The sequence below is a fragment of the Rhipicephalus sanguineus genome, chromosome 2 (assembly GCF_013339695.2).
Source record: "Rhipicephalus sanguineus isolate Rsan-2018 chromosome 2, BIME_Rsan_1.4, whole genome shotgun sequence".
Lineage (NCBI taxonomy): Eukaryota > Metazoa > Arthropoda > Arachnida > Ixodida > Ixodidae > Rhipicephalus > Rhipicephalus sanguineus.
Window position 1 is genome coordinate 81,777,758 of NC_051177.1, and position 12,313 is coordinate 81,790,070.

Genomic DNA, 12,313 nt, shown 5'->3' on the forward strand with positions numbered 1-12,313 from the left:
CTTGCTTAAAGCGTCGGCGCCAACCTGAGAAAGCAAGTGGAAGCATGTTAGAAGGATAACTATACTCGCTCTGGCAGAAGCTCAAAGACAGCCGGCGGCTTCTCCAGCACTTTACCTCAACTACCTTACCATTCTTCAAAGGTATACTGCGCTATAAGAAACAAGGACACAGAAAAGGGGGGGGGGGACAACACATGCGCATACACAGAAAAGGGGGGGACAACACATGCGCATGTGTTGTCCCCCCTTTTCTGTGTCCTTGTTTCTTATAGCGCAGTATAGCTTTGAAGAATGAACATCAACCAACTAGCCCAACTTGCTGCTCTGTTACCTTACCATAGTCGTGCCTCTACTCGCATCCTTAAAGCTGGTTTCGACCGGACACTAGCGCCATTGTGTATCCACTCCGCCGTGACACTACTGCAGCATATTTCTCTTTACCAAGACATTGTCACCGCCGTCTTCACTAACTCGACCCATAGATGCACGTTAGAATACCGCCAACCATGAAAAGGTGCACCATAAGCTTACTGCACAAATTACGACTAGGTGTGGCGTTCACTCGTCGTTACCTACACCTTATCGGCCGTGCAGACAGTCCGAATTGCGACGTATGTGGCACTCCTGAGACCAGTGAACACCTTTTGCGCGCCTACCCGCGATATACCATGCAAATAAAATTGATGGCCACGTTTTTGTTGAAATCTATGAAGCACCAAGTATCAGGAAAAGTTGTGTTGGGACCTCCACCTCGTCATCAGAGCAATATTCTGAAAGCTCTGAACAAGTTTTTGCGCGAGACGGAATTGGACAAGACACTGTAAATAGTTTTTTGGGCGTTCAAGGTTTTGCTTCATCGCCACCCTCCTCCTAATTATCAACACCTTCTCTCTCCTCTCTTTTCTACCCCTCCCCTTTCTTAATGCTGAGTAGAAGGTCAGAAAATTGATTCAGGCCGAGCTCTCAGCTTTTCTGTCTTAATAAACCTATTTCTTTCTCTCTCAATAGCGTTCAAACGAAGTCTAATTACTACTCTGAGGCAGCAGTGAGGTGCCTCCTCACTGTCGCCTTTGTTTTCAGCACTTGGCTTCGAGCAAAAAATGAAAAGGTAAGAAGGGCGAACAAAGCGAGACTAAAATGAGCGTGCACCCTGGCTCTGACTAAGGAAGGACACCTTAAGCGGAACGTCGACGTATAACACTGGCAACAGCGTGTAGTGTTTACGTCCCTAATAGTGTGCAGCAATGCGACAGCTACGTCACTGAGGTGAGTCTATTGGACCTACAGAGTTACCTCGCGACTACGCTCCGACGACAGCTGATACCGTATTAGTAATTTTCTTTACCAAGTCATTGCGGTATCTCCGGCAACGACCTCGCCGATGAAGCTGCCAGAAAAGCTTGTTTCTATACCGTTATCTAGGATTGATGCGGCTCGATACCTAAGTAAGCTGGCACAGAACATAACACTGCAAAAGTGGCAAACATCACAGTTCACACACCATCGACTGTACTCTCGACCCATCTGTACGACTGCGGCTACTACATGGTCTTTCCCGGGAGGAAGATACAGTGTTGTGCCGTCTGCGTCTGTGTGTAGCATTCACCAACGCCTACTCATTTAAGATAGAGATGGCCGACAACGCCGAGTGCAACGATTGTGCCGTTGATGAAACTATATAGCACCTTTTGTGTCACTGCCCGACACACGAAAACGAGAGGCTTCACCTCAGCACTGCACTAAACCAAATGGACGGAAGCGCTTTCACTGTCGCGAAAATATTGGAACCATGGGGCTGCCCATCACAGTTCCGAAAGGCAACGAAAGCGCTGTTGCGTTTTCTCAAGGATACCGGACTGATTCGCCGTTTGTGATGTCGAACGCGTAACTGTTACGTCGGCTGAAAGAGTGACTTTTCTCTCCTCCTCCTCTCTAACTTTCCTTCCCCCTTCCCCAGTGCAGGGTAGCCTACCGGGCTCAGCCCTGGTTAACCTCCCCACCTTTCTTTTATTCTTATTCTCGCTCTTTACTTTGGTGAGAGACAACGATCGGATAAACTGCACCACAGGGTTTCTGCGTGAATACGGACGTCATCAGCGATTTTAATCGTAACAAGTCGACGTTAGTTGCCCTCCAAATCATCCGACTGTGCCAAGCGTTGACAGGAAACAATTGAGACGATGAAGTGTCCTCGAAAGACGTTAGGGAAATAAAAGAACACGTTACATGTTTTGTTTTTTTTTCGCGTGTGTGACTCGTTGCACGGTATTATTTTAACATGTACACGCTGGTGTTTTGTACAGGCTTCGCAAGACCCTTGTCAACACATTCACGGATTCGGGAGCTTCGTCCAATAAAAGTATATCTCCTTTCAATCGACTTTCTTCCTTTATAGTATTGATGACGGTCGACCCTCGTAACGAAAACAACACGCCGCTCGGACCACTGACAAATTCGCGAAGGAAAAGAATTGGAATTATTACTACGCTATTTCAACCCTTGTCTCCGCACTGTAAAAAATGGGTAGGTAGTGCGTAAGGAATGCGTAAGGAAGACGTATCTTGAAGCACGCGTTGTTTATAAGGAAAGCCACCCATAAGCTCGCAGGAGAACTTACCTAATATCGAAATAAAAATATGTAAGATGAACCAAATCATTCGGTTTATCCAGCCGTTTTTCGTTCTTACCATAGGCGTACGCAGGGTTCCCCTTCAGGGGGGCGAAGGTTCGTCGCAGCGCCCCCTCCTCCCAATTATGTCAGTGTATGGCGCTAACACTGCGCCCCCCCCCCCCCCGAGTCGCAGCGCCCCCCCCCCCTCCGTATTATGTCAATCTGTGGAGCTGACTTTCCACCCCACCTCTTAGGTGAACAGAGGGAGCGGCCGCTTTTTTCAGAACTGGCGCTTATTTCAGATCTCCCAAAGAAGGGAGGAGGGCGCTTGCTCGGGTGGGGGCGCTTGCTCGGCATTTTACGGTATATCGTTTAATTCGGCTTAACACGTGAACAAACGGATGCTCCCGCATCCGTCCATCCACGTGTCTTCTCCCGCTTCTTCCCATGCAATTCCTCCTTTTCAGCCAGGGGTCTCGAACTCACCTCTGCAAGCGGGTCGCCGCCGACAGTTCAGAACATTAGAAGAGCGAAGGGGGGGGGGGGGGTCAAACAAAACGTTACGTAACGTTACCATTTCAAAGAAGGCATTTCCCATATCTCATATATGTGTCATTTCTGAGGGGGATTTGGCCTCGGGATTCGAGAGACACGTCGATACTGGGCATTCTCCTCTACTCGCCGCTTTATCTCTCTTCTTTCTCCCGAAGTGAGAGGGAAGGGGAAATCCGGTACTTCGTAGGAGAAGGCTTTGTGCCACTACGAAATCACCTCTTGAGCCAAAAACTTTCGAAGAAGCAGCTGTCCGTCGACCTTGCGCGTCAAGCTCTTTTCTGGTGCGCGCAGCTGTCCATTGCGGGATTACCTGTCATGAAAATATCAATTAAGGGAAACAAAGAAATGTAGGGAACGAAGACAGTCGTATGCGGGCCGGGCCGCTAGCTAAAGGTCCGCGGGCCGCGTGTTTGAGACCACTGGTTTAAGCTATCAGCACGAAATTTTAAATAAGCTTTTGGCGCACAGTATCATCTCCACAGTAGGTTACTTGTTCATTCTACAATAATAAATTAACACTTAATCGTCCTTTAAATCAAGTCGTGTAACGTACCATCATATAACAATGCCAGGCGGTCCCTTCGAGTACCGCAAGTGGGGCGTCACAAGTCACAAGTCGTGCACAAAACAGTGGCGCTCGCGCATATTACGCTGCGCAAGCCCTTAATCGCTCCACGCGCGCCTTCGGCGGACAATCAAACGCGAGATCAAACTCGGGCAAAAAAACGCCAGGCCTGCGCTGAAACCGCAGCACAGTCACAGCGAAAGCTGGAAGAGCGGCGTTTCTAGGGCCCGTTGTAAGCTGTCTTGGGGCTACTAATACAAGTACACTAGCAAGGTACCCACTACACCATAAATCATAATTTTTGTGAAGTTGGGAAGCACCTACTAAGCCATTATTCGTCATTCTGTGGAGAAGCGAGGCACCAGCTACACGTCTGTAAGGCATTATGTGCACTTTGTTGACGCGACGACTGATGACGATGAAGAATTATGGCTCAGCCCTTTGTAATGGGTTGGAATCTAAACGGCCCACCAGTTATGTAATTTGCATTGGGTGACGCCCGGTCGCTATTTCCCTCTCCCGCCATGCTGTATAACATACGTTGACGTGGGAGAGAGACGGGGGGGGGGGGGGGGAGGGCGAAGAACTTTACTGAGACCCCGAGGAAATGGTTCATGCGCTTATGGGCTTCCTTGGCAACCAATACAAGTGCACTTGAGAGGAACCCACTACGCTATAAATCGGTGTAATTTTACTGAGACCCCGAAGAAGTGGATCATGCGCTTATGGGCTTCCTTGGCAACCAATACAAGTGCACTTGCGAGGAAACCACTACGCTATAAATCATTGTCATTTTTGAGAAGAAGGGCAGCAGGCACTGTGCCATTTTTCGTCACTCTACGGAGAGCGTTGGTACCTGCTATACGCATGTAAGGCATTATGTGCACTTTCTATGCTGTGCCTGATGACGATGAAGAATTATGGCAGAGTCCTTTGTAATGGGTTGGAAGCATTCAACAACCTACTCGTTGCGCAATTCGCATTGTGTGACGCCTGGTTACAGAATTCGCGTTGTGCGACACTTGGTGCTTATTTTACTCTTCTACCAGGCTATATTCCATATGCTAATGTGGTTCGTTCCCGACATGAAGCCTGTATAGAATCTTTTTGCAAAGCAGTTTCAAGCACCGGCATGGCTCAGAGGTTGAATACTGGGCTCCCACGCAGAGGGCCCAGGTTCGAACCTCGTTCCATCCTGGAATTTTTTTCTTATTTCGTTTTTTTTTTCTTATTTCGAGCGATACTGGTTACGGACACCGGCGGCGGCGGCGGCGGCGGCGGCGGCGGCGGCGGCAGCAGCGGCGGCGGCGGCGGACAACTACAGCGCCAAAAACGGCCGGTGAAATGATCTCATAACAGCTTTCGCTGTAAAATACGCCGGAAGATTGACGTAGTCTTCATCGGGCCGAAAACCCTTGCGGGGACAGCGGCCGTACGTCTCCTCCAGGAAAAAGAACTGCGCGTGCGACAACGGCATCGAATTCGGGCCGTTCACACGTCGAGCGGTGTACCAGGCCCGGAGGTCAGACATGGCTCGCGCCACGGTGCGCAACGCCAGCGAAGCGGCCGCTGCAGGCCCACGGTGACCGCGTACTCCTCCTGCAGCCAGCGCACCCCGACCTTCGACTGGTAGGCGTCGGCGAAACAGCGCAGCAGCTTCACCTCGCGAATCGTCCTCCCACTCGTCCATGAGCACGAGACGACACAGAAGCTCCGCCAGCCGAGCGCCCAGCACGGCCATGTTGAGCAGGCTGGGATCCTTGGCGACGTGTACGAAACTGCGCAGAATTAGGGTTAAGAAGTAACACTTATACTTGTATGCCCCGTGACAGTGCGCGAAATTAGTGTAAGCGAAGCTTTGGCGAGCCAGCGCGACGTATTACAGCACCATGACAAGAAATGCGCGTGCGCCAGATCTCGGCAAGTAGTACGTCCCGATAACGCGCATTAATGCGCATTATAGTGCCTGTTAACGTCGCCGGTGGTCGCCCATTTGAAGCCCACCCCCTCTCGGAGAAGAGGCACATTTTAACCGCGAAGCTGTTTAAGCTCGGAGAAACTTCGTTAGTCTTGAACAAAAATTATCATCATCATGAACCGTCACGCGCACTCTTCGTCCTCGTCTTCTGCGTCGCTCTCGCAACACGTGCGCCGATTAGTCCGCAGTGGGATGCAATAAATCTGATGGGCTAGAGAACGAGTACAGAGAGAGAGAAATAAAGTGATAGCGAGGAAGGGAAGAAAGGCAGAAAAAAGATAGAAAGACACAGAAAGAAATAGATGGAGAGAGAAAGAAAGACACAAAAAAGAGATCGAAAAAATGGAAAGCAAGACAGAAAAAGAAAGAGCGAATAAAAAAAACAGAGCGAGGAAATAGAGAGAGAGAGAGGGAGAAAGAGGAAGCGAGAAATAGAGAGAGAGAGAAAGGGAATAACGAAAAAGAGAGATAGAAAGAGTGAGAAAGAAAAAGAAATTGAAATAGACACAAGGAAGAGATAAAAAAAAACAAAGAGAAAGAGGAAGAAAGAGAAAAATAAACAGAAGCAAAGAAGGCCACCCAGCTCTGCATTTTCCTCAGGCTTGGCACCACTAGTGGGAGGCTGCCTTGCTTTTCTTAATGATACTCTCCAGCCATTACTTTCGCTGAAGCTATAACATCGGTCTGATTTCGCATGACTCGCATGGCGCGCGTCTAACCATGACAGCTGAAGGCCTCCTTGGATGCAGGGGTGAGACACACGAAGTCTCGCAACGCTCATCGTATTCAGATAGCGCAAGCATCGTGACTAGAGCTGCGACAATCTCTACTCGGAGAGACAGTCGCCGATGTCGATACGATGAATCGCGCGATGGTAGGCAAATATAGTATCTGCTTAAAGTATTCATTCTTTTGTCATTCCTTTCAGTAAGTGTATTTTTCTACGATCCAAAGGCAGAGCAGTCTGCTTTCGCAGAAATGAATCCAACGTCGAGGGCTTCGAAAGCTCATTTACATTACGGCAAATTGTTAACCTTGTACTTATATAAGTTCCAAGATAAGCCATTTCACGTTTCGCGCGTCAACACGGATATTCAAGCAACTGCGAGACAAACAATCAAATAATTCGCGCGTTATACTTAAGTTGAAATACTCTGAAACTCCGCGATCGAGCTCCAGAGTAAAAACACCTGTCATAAAGTGCTTACCTATAAAATGACGAAGGAACTTCGAGGTACGTCTTGCGCCCGAGGCGCAAAACGGGGTTCGCCTCGTTTATGCTGCCAGAAATACCGAGCGCATCACGTTTCTTTCTGACCTGAAATTCGAACGAGTGACCCAGCAGTAAAGAGCGGGCGAAGTCCAATGTGTCCGCCTCCGGTATCTCGGCCATGTCAGCATTTCTGACTGCAGCTGTTAGGAGGGTGACATTGGCCAACAGCGCATTGAGCCGAAGGCGCGCGTTCTTAGCCGATGCAGAGACCAATATCTTGGAATTCACCTCGAGGGCCACGCTGTCGAGGCCACTCTTGAAGATGTCTGAAATGAGGCTCTCCTTCTCGGAGTCGCCGTACAGCTCCCAGTAGGCGGTGCCCACGAGGTGCTACAGACGCATTGCAAATCTCGCGCAGTGGAAGTCCTCGGCGTTGTCGCTTATATTGATGGGAACTTCAGCTAAACCTCTCGCAACCGTGTGTGCGACGAGGTAGACGGCACCGACGGCCCAGTTCTTCGGCTCGGTTATTTCCTTGCGAAGAACGACAAGTTGCTGCGTGGCGAAGGCCTCTACGCCGAAGCCGTCCGATGAGCCCATCCAGAAAAGAGACGTTAAGGCTTCGGCGAAATGTTCGGCAGGCCAGAGTTGCGATATGTTGCCCATCACGAAGCGATCTATGAAGCGTCTTTTCGGGTAGAGCTTGTGAAGTTTCCTTGCGAAGGTGGCCACGTCCTCGGTCGTGACGAGAGTTTTTGAAGCGGGTTCCCGCTGGAGGGCCAACAGCGCCGCCGAAACGCACTCCTTGCACACTAGGTGCATCTCGGAGTTCCAGTACAGGGCGTCGTGCTCGATCAGGAACGTCGCGTCGGGCGTCGTGTAGTCGATTTCCACAACCGACCTGATCTGATAAACGAAGTTGGTTCGCAGTAGGTATATGAGCAGATTGACCTCGTTCAGTCGGGACAGCAGCTCCTTTCCCGTGTGCCAAAGGGCAGCTGCTAACTGGAAATAAGGCACTGGTACATCGTTATACCGTATTCGTCGCGGTGCACCTCGGCAGTCAGGCTGGCCATGCACGTGGCGTATAGGCTCCGGAGAAACGCAACCGCCCTGCTTTTCAGCAAGGAAATGGAGGAGGAATTACCCGTAGGAATGGAAGTGCGGTCAGTGATGGCGGACTCGAGGCTGTGGAGTAGCACGTTCGATTTGTCGGTCCCGTAGGTCACGACAGAGGTGCAGACGTAGGCGTACAAGTTGTCGCACGGTTCGAACGTACCGTTCAACACGGAGGCGAGCAGCCTGCCTTCGACGGGGCAGCAGAACGGAAAGGGCGACGTCCTGGAACGGGGTTCCATTGGTCCCAATATCAGTGCGAAAACCAATATGAGTAATATGAGCGACCCGGCTATGGTGGCAGCCAGCAGACGAAAGACAAGATACCTAAAGGATTCGCCGCCGCTGTTGTGAACGACCGGTTGGTTGGTTGGTTGTTCCTAGAGGAATGGCACAACCCACCACAGGGGATCGGCCACGACTCGTGCGACAGTATGACCGGGTCAGGGCTCAGTTCGCTCATCGTCTTCTTTCGGGTGAGCGCGTGTCCACGCCACAAGACAGAACACTGTACCACATGGCATATGTAGCACGACAGCGTCAGCCAGATACTGAGCCCGCAAGAACAATTTAACAGCAGCGAATGTTTCATCGATGCCTATAGGCCTATATCTTCTGTAACGGTGTCTAACAGTAGAGTTACCGTATATGCTATCTTTAAAAGGTAGCATAGACAGTAACTTTAGCTAACAGGGCACATGAGTGCCATCTGCACCTCGCGGGGCATACTGCTCAGCTGCGATTACAATATTCCTGAAAATTCGGCTTTCATCGTAGCTTGAGCAAATGGATGCAAGTCAGCGAAGATTGAATGTATGTGCGAATGTTTTTAAATTTTTGATGCTATTAAGTTAAATGGGTGGATATAATACAATGTTTCAATGCCTTAGAAGTGTCAGAGTCAATTAATCGTGATATGTAAGTCCGCCACTGAGGAATACAACACAGCTTACAACGTAAAGATATAATAATAATATCTGGGGTTTAACGTCCCAAAACCACGATATGATTATGAGAGACGCCGTAGCGGAGGGCTCCGGAAATTTCGACCACCTGGGGTTCTTTAACGTGCACCTAAATCTAAGTACACGGGCCTCAAACATTTTCGCCTCCATCGAAAATGCAGCCGCCGCGGCCGGGATTCGATCCCGCGATCTTCGGGTCAGCAGTCGAGCGCCATAACCACTAGACTACCGAGGCGGGGCGCAACGTAAAGAGGAGACGAGCCTGGTAAAATTTTGGTATGAACGCGCAAGTGTACATGACGCGAGTGAATTGACCTGGCTGGCTAGTCTGGAAAGAGAATAGGTCGGGTAGCACTGTTCCTTGCATCGTAGCTGGTGGTTTTCAAATGCGGTGCAATGCGCTTATCTGTGCAAGCTCCGTTAACGATGAGAAACAAAATGTGTTCTTACAACCAGTTAAGGTCTAGCTATACTTAATACATTTCGAAATGTTCGGCCTGGGTTCCTTCAATGATCCCACTCAATTGACCACCGTACACGGATCGTGCGTTGATTATGTAAGCTAAAAACATTTCTTAAACATGTAATGAAAACACTGTTTACCACAGTGATCATAAATGAATTGTAGCAGCCATCTAAAGTAAAAATTAAATACGGGTTTTGTTGACTGCATTCAAACACGTGTGGGTCTGTGTGTGTCATAACTTCGACGAGCAATGTCGTAACGGGCGAAACACCAATGAATCAGTCTGACACTTATTCAATAATAATATCTGGGGTTCAACATCCCAAAACCACGATATGATTATGAGAGACGCCGTAGTGGAGGGCTCCGGAAATTTTGACCACCTGGGGTTCTTTAACGTGCACCTAAATCTAAGTACACGGGCCTCAGACATTTTCGCCTCCATCTAAAATGCAGCCGCCGCGGCCGGGATTCGATCCCGCGACCTTCGCGTCAGTAGTCGAGCGCCATAACCACTAGACCACCGTGACGGGGCGTTTGACACTTATTCAACCACCTTCAAATGTTGGATTGGCGGCACTCTTATTATTGGCCTCGAGGCCCACCACTGGAAACGCCGGCGCCACCATCGGCGTGACGTGCTTGGCAGGATCACGTGGTCTCAGCGGCCGCGTCGGCTGCTTGTGGCGCACTGCCGCGCGCTTTGAAAACTAGTTTCAAGTCCCACATGCGCTGCGGTCTGTTCAAATTCGGAAGTTTTCTGTCATTTTCTACTCAATTGAAACCATTGTAATAAAGCGGCTGCCTCCGAAGCCGACGAACATGGGGCTCTACCGCTCGGTGCCGCACTGCCGCGCTTACGCAAAGGAGCCCAGTGGCAGCCTGCACTGGTAACCGCGGGACAAGAAACAGCGTGATGCATGGGTTGTAAAGCTAAGAACCAGCAAGTAGCCATCCGCTACGAGCCTTGTGTGCAACAAGCACATCCGCGACGAAGACTTTTGTTACTGCGTCGGGCTTGCGATGTTCGGTGAGTAGCAGACAGCACGCACTGAGACGATGGCTCGCGCGCGCTTCCCGCCGGCAAATGATGCTTATCTGCCACAGGATGGTAAAAGCGCTACCTTTTACCACGTGCGATGCCATCTCAGAACACTCCAATGCGACCTCTTGATCGTCAGCCCCGTGCTCAGCGTCCACAAAATCGGCTGCAGATGCGCAAGTCATTGTTTAGATACGTTGAATTAAAAAACGCACAGGGTCCCTTATGCATTCGTTAAAGATGACTAGAAGGCGAAAGCCATCTTCTTCTTGTCAGTCGATGTACTGATTCTCCCGCGCACCCCTCCAAAAGCGTTCTGCACCTAACGCGGTTTTGCACGGCCTCCGTGACCGATCACGGAGGCAATACAAAGCGACCATGACGTGTGAATACGTCATCATGTGACGCCACATTATGTGACGTCATAATGACGCTACATATTTTGGCGATCTGTGACGTCATGATGACGTCATATGGTGACACCATCACGTGACGATTATTTTTTTCATCACTCGTGTTCACGCCGCCGACGCGGGACGCCGACGAGCAATCTTTCCATTTGATGAGGCATGCATTGCTTCATAAGCTACATAAATTTTGCCTTGCCTCCGTGATCGGCCCACCGATTATCGGCCCACCGGCCAAACCCATGTATTTTCTTGGAGCCTCATTTATTTACGTGGGAAAGATGCCACCCTGTTGGCGTTAGACACGACACTGCTGCCAAAACTGCTGGGGTACTCGCTAAATAATTACTATCCTGTTTTGCGGCTGCTGGTTGCTGCAATACCTTCTATTTTATTCACCGCTATTTCAAGTTCATGTGGGTCCTAGTTCACAGCCGACGTTTGCAGAACAAGTCCGGCAAGCGTTACTGTATTTTCTTTCTTTTCCTGGGTGTTGCATGCTACTACATGCTCGGTCTCGTAGACTGGTTCTCCTTCCACCAGCAATCTCGAAGTGGTGAAGCTTTGGTCTATAAATTTGTTGCTGACAGAGAGCGGCAAGTTCACTGAAATGCAAACGGAACGATAATTAAGGAGCATTAAAAAAAAAGGCGTCGCATTTGCTCACGTTTTGTGTGAGCACCAAACGAAACGAATGCGCTGAATAAAGAAACAGAAGCAGCGGCATTTGCCCGCTGAGAAGACCGATCAATACGCAGTGCGAGACAACTTGTCAAATGACATTGAAACGTACCCGAATTTAGACCGAAAAATAAAAAAAAACACTGAATCGTCGGGACGGCAGGTCACAAAGTTCCCACGCGCACAGAAGCCGCAGTTGTAAGGAAATTGTTATTGAACTGCTCTGATAGCGTCCGCGCAACAGTAGTTTGTTTACCCACAAATTCTCATATTTTGCGGCCTAAAGTTCACAGCGCGGTGCCAAAACGCGCTCGTAGCAAAAGCGAAACCATCAGTATGAACATACATGCAGACGCTCATACATGCAGAGGCACCGTCAGTCGTCGCGAACCCGTGCGATCGCTGGCTTGAGGATTCTTTCTGTTATGCTCCGTTTGGTTATACAGGCAGTCTACTCTAACGAGATATTTCACATAGTTTGCACTGAGCGAGTGACTACCTTTCACGCAAGAAGCCGGTTCAGGGGTCTCCAACGCGATTACAGCGTGAAGCGGGTGCTCGGTTTTCTGCAAAGAGACAGCGACTGTAGACTATCTTGTGCTTTCAGTTCGTCGAAAATGATTATTTTGATAGTAAAGAACACAGTTAATTTCGAAAGTACTTACAAAAATGCCCTGGAGGGCTTCCGCGAGGTGTTTTTGTAGAGCGCCGACA